Here is a 9,392-nt window from a genome sequence, read left to right as displayed (position 1 = left end):
GAACGGGAGGCCCGGAGCTCCGCCACTCTTCACAGCCAGGAAACAAAGAGAACCAAGAGAGCTCTAGTTTTACACTTTAAGGTAGGGTTCACAAATTGATCCCACTTTTCAATGGCTTAAACTGCTGTCAATTCTCAGCAATGACCGCTAATTGGTCAGGAGAAAAGACTCCAGGCAGTTCCCAGCAACTTCAACTTTCTTAAAGGCAAAGTAACTCCATGACATGCCTAAATAATGCAACAAAACAGTTCAGACATCCTTGCAGTCCTTTGGAGAAGCCGGTGCCTCGGATTAGAGTATTAGCTGCATCTACAACAGCCTTGTTTTGTGGTGTCTGTGTTCAACCCATGTCTCAGGATCTGACTGACAACAGTAAGGGTCAGCAGTAAGCTCAAATTTCAGCTTTACTAATAAAACACTGGCTTTCATTCCTATCCAGAAACTCTGGGAAATTAAGTTAAACTTTCAGTTCCATAATGACCTAATCTTCCTCACTTGTGAACAAATTTGCTTTATAAAAAAACAGAGCATAAGGGAACAATATGAAGACTATCCCCACAGATACATTTATACAAGGTGTGCTCCATGGATCTGTTTTATTAATCTCTTCTTTCTGTCAGGTGTCAAGAGGAGAGGCTGTTCTACCTTTCAAGACATCAGCAACTTCAAGCTCCTGTGCACAGAATCTGTCTGCATTGACAAGAAAGGGGTCTGTAGCTTCAAATGTAAGGAAAAAGAGTGATAGCAACTTCTTTAAATGGAAATGAATGGGGTTTTATCAGTGTCATACATAACTTTGTCCTGCTGGAAAAAAAGAGAGACAGGAAACTTTCTTGCAAATCCTTCAGTTTAATTGCAGCAGGAAAAAAAGTATCTATCATAATTGTGGTCCCATCAGCAGGGGAGCAAGTGGTAAACATGCCTGTCCTGGTAATAGTGGATGGCTTATCTGTGTAATGCTCAAGTACAAATGAAACATTTCAGGCAGTTCACCTCTGCCAGATCTCTCCAGTAATCACTGAACCTCGTGCTCAACTGGGGGAAACAACCCTGAAATAACACCACAAAAAATAACCCACCTGGAAAGTATGAATAAGCAGTTACAATCTGAGGAAAACTGAGTCCCTCCAGAAGCCAGAAGGACACCTGGGAGACTGAAAGCAGCCCCTTGCTCGGGGTCTGCAAACAACACCTGCCAACATGAATGGCACAGAGGGTGCCTTCAGTTTTTAATTCTGATGGTTTTACTAGTTTTCAGTTTACTAGGTATCTGTTTTACTGACATGGTACTGGTACTGTCTGTGTTTATAGGGAGTACCAAAGGAGATGAAAACAAGTAATTCACAACTGGCTTAAAGCTAAGGGACATATTCTGCAATGTTGACAGCAATACCATACAGCAAAAAAAGTTTACTTTGGCATGCTAGTTACTATCATCACCCAAGGAATGCAACAAAGCATATGACTAGCACAAGCAGTGAAAGGGTTAATCCCACAGGCAGGTGAGAAAATCACATCAGACAATCCCATTTCACAATGTCACAATGTCACCTCCAAAATCCTTAAAGAGGGTGGAGTAAAGATGGATGTTTTTACTTGATGGGATTTTAGCAACAGCTGTAGTTTTGAAATTAGAAATCCAGAACCCACTGATGTCAAAGCAGAGACCACGAAGTTCACAATAGGCTACTGCACAGATTAACCATTAGACTCTCAATAATGCAAATATGTAAGGACCTCAATTTTACAGTGTGGCAGATTTTTTAATCTTAAATGCTGCTGGATTTGTTTCAGAGAGAAAATGATATGGTCTTGTCATGGCTCAGTTGGAAAAGATCACTGAGTTGTGGGGCTGCTCATGATCTGGGTGAAATGCTGTGAAAGAGAGATAGTTATCCTTCAATGAAAGTGCAAGGTGAGGGAGAGACAGTGGGATGAATGAGGCTTCCAGATATGTTTCTTGGAAGCAATGCTGCCCAGAGACACTTACAGAGCAAGGACATGTAAATTGAAATCTAATGGAACAAAGGCCCTTCAGCATTTACCACCTTATGCTCAAAAATGCATGTGACAGGACTCCAGATGGTGTGCAAATGTGAAAAGGATTTGCCTGGACTTTTTCCTGCAGTGAATTCCCCAAGCAGCTTTTAAACTCAGAAAAGCCCAGGTTCATTACAATGCTCCATTCCTCACATTTGTGAATGGAGACAGCACAAACCTACAGACAGGGCTGCAATCCCAGGTGAGGCAGAGCCAAGAAGACACAGAAGTGTAACGTTTTGGCAGGATTAGCAACTATTCAATCAAATTTGTGCTGTTTTTTTCAAATATCTATGAGATTTCAACTGTCATAATTGAGTTGGGAATATTCTATTCCCAGCTACTTCTCAATGTATCAGTAGTGAGGTTGATTTTTTATAGACAAAATTTTCTTGCTTTAATTAAGCTTGAAATGTTCGCCTCATGACTTGTTTTCAACTCCTGCCTTCATTCCATACTGCCTTTCTAAAAAGCTCTTCCTCTAAGCAGCCTTCGTCTCCACATTGTAAGGCTATGGTAATTAGCTGGAGCCTTTCTGAGTTTATGGAAATCTTGTAAGTGAAGTCATTATAATAGAGTTCAGTGTTGAGCTTCTTGCTTTTATTTCCAAAATTATTGGCTTGATAAAAGAAACAGATTTTGACTATGTGATGGCTGTGGATACTTGAAAATTTTCTCCAAAATGGTCTCTGAGTTAAGTGTAGAGTACTTATTTAAGTCTATAATAATCCCCTATTTAAGGACCACAGTGATGTTGTGGGTAGGATTTACAGCCATATGGTGACAAGTAGGTACCATTCTTCTTAGACAATAAAGCACACACTGTCATTAGTTATCAGGCCCCAATGGTTAAACACATATAAACACATATATTTGCATCTTGTTACCACTTTTTTTTGGTTCAAAATTGCCTTTAGTCTAAAAACACATGAACAAAACATTATTTGCCTTCTCTAATTTATTCATTAGTGATTCAAGCAATGTAAGGCAAGTGGTGTATTTGAAAACTGAAGAAATTCAGTGTTATTAATAAAAGCACAAACTTACAGACCTCTAGAAACTAGCTATATCTTCAGCTCCCTCCTACAAAAAGTTCTAACTCAGGAAGAAAAACCCCTCCAAGGTAAACTGGGAATCTGACAATGCAGCTGTCTTTGCAGACTGTTTAAAGTGAAAAGGTTTGATAGAGTAGATAATAAACTGATGCTGGAAGTGGCACAATGAAACCAAAGAAAAAGTGGGTATATTTGCAATAACATCCAGCTGATTGAAAAGCCAAACAAGTGCTGAGTGAGTTAAGAGTCTGGCTGAGAGGCATAGCAGGTGTTAATGGGTTCCAGTGACTGAAGGGATTTTTGAACCAAAAGTTATGAAAAAGTCATACTAGGACAAGAATGGCTGCCTGCTAAACTTCCACCTAAATGATCAGCTGATGTGGAAAGAAAATCAAAGTTCAGCTGAGGCTCCATTTTGGAAGAGGAATTGAAAATTAATATCTTGTAATTTCCAGTAATGTTAACCAAGGATATGTAATGGTGTTTGAATAAGATAATCTGTAGAGCCAGCTTTTCATCTGTCTTGCTAAGGGGGTTAATGTTGGGAACCAAAGGCAATTAATCACTGCATCTTCTAAAACCTGTTTATTTCCCATGGGAATTGATTTCAGACTTGAAAGTGTTAGAGTCCTTATGGCTAAATAAAATAATTCAGTGCAACATTTGAAGTATGCAAATGGTTTTATGACAATTGTAGCTCTTTTTCTTTCAGCAAAGCATTTGCCAACAGGCTATGAATTAGAATTTGTTCCCAAAACAATTTCAATATAATTTTAGCATAATTTTTGTCAGCTTGCCATGATGAGCATTCAGTGTTTATTTGTACCATATGAATACTCATTCAAGTTTGCAATGATGTTTCTCTCTACTGATTTGGCAACAATCACATAAGCAAATAATTCACTGAATACTTGTAACTTTTAAATATATCTTTTGTCTGAAGTCTACCAAGACCACTGCAGCACTGAGAAAGTTTTTCATCCAGTCACTCTCAAAAAGTATTTGTGTTAGTGCATTTGATGTTTGGCTTTTGATAAAACTTCATGAACCCGCCATCCTCAATTTGCCACCTCAGTGCTACAGCACAGACTGCAGTCACAGATTTGCATAACTGCTGAAGTTTGAGCTACTGATTTAATAGTTTATTCATGGAGTGAATAACCTACAATATACATAATTTAAAATTTTGTAAACCATCTTGGGGTTCCTATAGGCATGGCTGTGTCAAGTGTTATGCTCATGTAACATGCAAGTTTTCATCTAAGGCTCTTAAAGGCAAGTTTAGAAAAAGAGATTTCAAAATAATATAGCATAATGAGGACTATTTGTTGGTTATGTTTAATGCTGATTATTTTAACTATCCAATTTGCTGATAGGAAAAAAAAAAAGGATTTTCAAATGGAAACGAGAACTCTCGGTTTTCCAGTCACTTCTATCTCCTTGTATACTTCCATATTTAATTTTATATTTTAAAACAAGAGAAAAACTAACTAAAAGAGTATTTGGGTGGAATATTTTTTCTGCTGCCATCAATTTTTTTTATGTCTCCCAAGCCTACAAAAAAATCATAAGATAATTGTGGCACTTTTCTTCTGACTATAAATTGATAACAACATACTGAGACTTGGTTTTATGGTAATCTTTTAAAAAAAAGTTTTTTATCTGAAAAACCTGTTGATAGAAAGTAAAAACAATCCATGGGTGCTGCAAAGGGCTAGTGAAGTTTCTTTGATAAAATTTTCAGGCAGCATATTGTGAACTTCTCCGCAGTGATTCATTCCAGAACAATTTTCCAGTTTACAGTTTCTCTGATTATTTAAGTAGAATAAAACCTGGGAACAGAATAAAAATAAAGGAACAGTAAAACTTTTCCACCTTGCATTATATTTAGTGTTTGGAAAATTAAGAAATTTATAATGCAACTGGAATGGTATGTTTTTATTTTCATAATTGCTCTGTATGAGATATTTCAAAAATAGAACATTTTGGTTGCAAACCAGCTGCATTACTGTTACTGTGTTATTTTTTGTCTTTTACCCACTATGTTGAGTGTTTGGTGAAAGGAATTATCACTAAGCCTTGTGTCCATGTTCATTGCCATACTCTGAAGACAAAAAAGGGGCAATAGGCATGATTAATTCCTTATTTTTATTTGCCTTTTACTTGGATTAATGGAACACATTGCCTAAATTCCTGGTCATTATCCCACTATATTCTTAAAGCAGGTGGCAAGTGGTACTCAAAGTATGCAGTAGGTCTGGAAATGGCAATCGGATATCAGCTGTGTGTGGAAATGAAGGGGGGTGTGTGTCTGTATATACACAAATGCCTAAATATACACACATATATATATAAATGTGCATTCATATATGCATGTATCTGTGTACACATGCAGGCATAAGCAAATACGCGTGCATATTATAGATTTTCAGAATAAACCCACAAATTAACCAGCTAACACGTTCTAATTAAGAGGTTTTTTCTGATTTCACTGCTAATATTTCCATGTGGTTTTTTTGTTTCAAAAATAAACAAGTACTTTACTGTCTGCACCTCCCCCACTCACATTATTGAGGAAGCCCTTGAGCCTACTAGGGGAATTTCTGGGCATATGCTTTGGAAGAGTCTGCCACAGGTTCCAAGAAAGCCTGACTGCTTAGGATGAGGCAAAATGCTTGCCCGATGGTGCCCTGCAATACTGGGTAAATTTACCTCATTCCCTATAGGTCACTTTTTGACCTTTGCCTTGCCCTTGTGCCACCCCTGTGCCCCAAGACTATTGGCCCCTGATCCTATACTTAACCTGAGACACTGCAGGAAGTCTTGATCTTTTGTCACTGGATCCCTTTGCTGGGGTTCTAATAAACCTCTCTGGAATACCATACAGGAGAGCCTTTCCGTCTTTCTTCGCTGACTTATCCATTGTGTGCGTGTGAGTTTTGGATACAGTGACTGTCTGTGCCAACCCAAAGGGCTTTCTCAAGAGATGCTTTGGGCTGGTAACAGCAACAATATCCATTTGCCACACTGCTAAACATTATCTTCCCAGACAACATAATTTGTCTTCTTTATTTTCCGTTTCATGTTCTCTCTCAAAGAAGCACCTCTAACTCCTCCAAAGTCACAGAACTCTGACAGCTGTCTGCTCTTAACTGCTTTTGTTTTTTTTCTTTTTGAAATGCAGCATTCCTAGCAGCCCAGCACCCTGTACTGTAGCTGCATTGTAGTTTTAAAATCTTCTCCACCCTCCACACCCATTAGTCACATTCTCTTCCCCATGGTGGATCTCTCTATGTTTATCTTGCTCACCATGATGAATTTTCCCTGTGCTGGTTAATGATGTACTCAGAGAGTCAATTAATAAATTAAGTTAGGTATTTATTAAGAGCAGTGGTGGAGAGGTGCAATTGCACTTGCTTTTTAGCAATGTGTACACAGACTTCAAACCATTCCTTCCTCAGACTTTGACTCACCAATTCCCAGGCAGCCTAGTAGCTGATTTGAAAAATAGCTTGTAATGGCTTGGATTTCTCAATTATTCCACTATCAGTTTATCACTGTCATATCTGTATGGCACTACTATAAAGCCACCTGTGAAGTGATGTCTATTTCATATTTTGCATTGGGGCCTTGAGACAGCATCTCAAAAGCATTATATTGACCTGTACAACTGGAACAATGTTTGCAAGATAATCTTCTAGTTAATTAGATCTGCTAAAAATCCCATCGATGCTCCCCCTTCCAATAAAGTAAATTCTCTTGGAGGGAAGTCTTTCATCTGCTTTCCAACAGAACCAGTGAAAATTTGGGCAATATTTTATGTATTGTTTTATGTGGAGGAAATGTGTCCTGGAGGAATTTATTATAAAATCTGAGGAAAAACTTGCCTGAAACAGTGGTTTCCTACTTATTTCATGTCAGTTACAAGTTAATAAGCAAAAATACAGCTGCAGTCCTGAACTTTAGTCAGCAGTGTTTGAGCTCATGCATGGAGCAATTAGCAATACCCAAACTCTTCCCTTCACCAAAGAGAACAGGAAAAACCCATCTATTTGAAGCAGTCTGAGACAATTCACTAAGGGTAGGAAGTGAGTGAATTCTCCCAGTTGTCCCACATGATTGTACCAAAAATGACAGCAAACTGGCAACCTGCTCAGATGGATCTTTTAGTTAAAAACCATGTAGGTTTTTTTCCTGAAAATAGAAATTATTATCTTTTACACAGTAGTTAATTCTTCAGAGTGTGTTCAGATTGATTACTAAAATCTATTTCTGTGCAAATGATGCAAAACTTTTACAAAGTGATGAAAAAATTTATAATTACAAAAGAAATCTGAGAACTCTGTCTTTTTACAATTATATCAGAGCCTCCAGAATTTCATTTACTTAATTACTGTCAAAAAATGTTTGAAGAGTTTTGAGTTTAGGGTAGAAACTAGAGATGATCATTGCCCTGTTTTGTATGTGATAACTTGCAGCAACCAGGAATTTTAAGTTATGGAGAATAAATGAGCAAGAGAAACTGAGGCTGTGTCCTTTGTCAAGCACAGGCATTTTCTGCTGTGCCCTGACTCCCACCTCTTCTTGATTGCTGTCATCAGAGGTTGTTCACAAACTGGTGGTGGATCTCCCCTGCCTTTATGTGGTTCTTGTTTGGTAGGGACACCAGGATGTTGAAATATTTTCCTGCTGTGAAACAAGAATGTGATCTGGGCCAGCAGGACTGAGGCATAGCAGAGGGTTTATATTAGGTTATATTAGGTTATATCAAGTGCTGTGTCCATTATTTTCTTGTTCTAGAATTGATATTTGAAATCTTTATGGCCCAAATTTCAATCTGTGATGTTATCATGAATCTGTAGATAATATGCTTCAAGATCAATTTAGATTGGTTCATTACCAATATCAGAATTGTGCTAAGCCAGATGCTGAAATAAATTCTCATGTACCAAATATGCCTAAACACACACACACACACACATACACACACACACATACACATACACACAAACCATGAATATATTTAGCATATACTAATGACAATGCACAATGCTTTAATAGCAGTCTTACAACATTCTGTTAGTTTTATTTTTATTTTACCTCTGCATGCCGGCTTTAAGTTTTGATTTCAATGATTTGGCTTTTCTCATTTCAAAAAAACTACAATTTTGTTGTAATGTTAACAGGGTTGGGTTTGGGGGTGAGATTTGTTTCTGCTTTTTTTTTCTTTAGAAAAGAACTTTTGCCTTGAAAGTGAGTTTATTATTCATAGATTCCAAGCAAGGTACTGTAAATAGACATCAAGACCATGATATAAAATGGAAATAAAATTTGAGAGACCAGAGAACTAGATCTTTTAAATATTTCTTCCTTTTTTTTGAGTAACAGTAAACAGAGTTATATGCTTTTATGTTATATAGTTAGGTTATATAAGCAAGTTTAGCACTGACTTTATGAGGAGCCAGAGTAATTTTTTTGAAATGTAATTCCTTAACAATGAAAAGTCAGTATTTCTGATGTTTGCAGTTTTTTTATAACAAAAAAGCATTAGATTTAAGAGATAATTATTTCTTAAGAAGCTCTGAAATGATTGTTGCCCAGTCAGAAGTGAACCCTCCAGCTGCATAAGAGACCAGACCACAACAACCTCTCTGCTGAGGCAGAGGTAATTTAATCAAACTTATTGAGTGGTGCTAATTACGCAATACTTACCTAAATCTTATCAGGAAACAACCATTTTTTGGTCACTGGGGAGAATCCGTTTCTGTTGCTGTATTTTATATATTGGTAAAGGTCTGTCTGCACAAACCAGCCTTTGAAATAAGTCGTGATATTAAGGGCTAAAATCCTTGAAACTTGCCTGCAGAAGAGAGAGTAAAGCAAAACAATATCCTTGTGTGTAGGGGAAAATATGTAAACTTGTGTGTGCTAGCCAATAATAGCTTGCTCTGCCTGCAGACCCTGTAGAACCCTATAAAAGGTATGCTAAAGATAGAAATAAACGGCATTCACAATTACTTCTGTGAAGACTGGTGAATTGCTCGGGGGTCTTTCAACATTTGGCGCTCCGACCAGGGACAACCCCTGCCGGCAGTGGGCCTTGGAGTCAGCGGAGTGGATCTGGGCGTCCGACATTGCGATCTGCACGTCGCGGGCTTGGATCGGCACTGAATAGGCAGCCTGAGCACGGTGAGACGCGGAGCGGTTAGACGTGGAAGTAGGGCTGCTGGGGGGGGTGCTCAGACGGGCAAAGGCGTAGTAGAAGGGTCGCAACCTTCCCCTTTGCGGGTTGCCGTC

Source organism: Parus major, chromosome 2 (assembly GCF_001522545.3).
Source record: "Parus major isolate Abel chromosome 2, Parus_major1.1, whole genome shotgun sequence".
Lineage (NCBI taxonomy): Eukaryota > Metazoa > Chordata > Aves > Passeriformes > Paridae > Parus > Parus major.
This window is presented reverse-complemented; position numbering follows the sequence as displayed.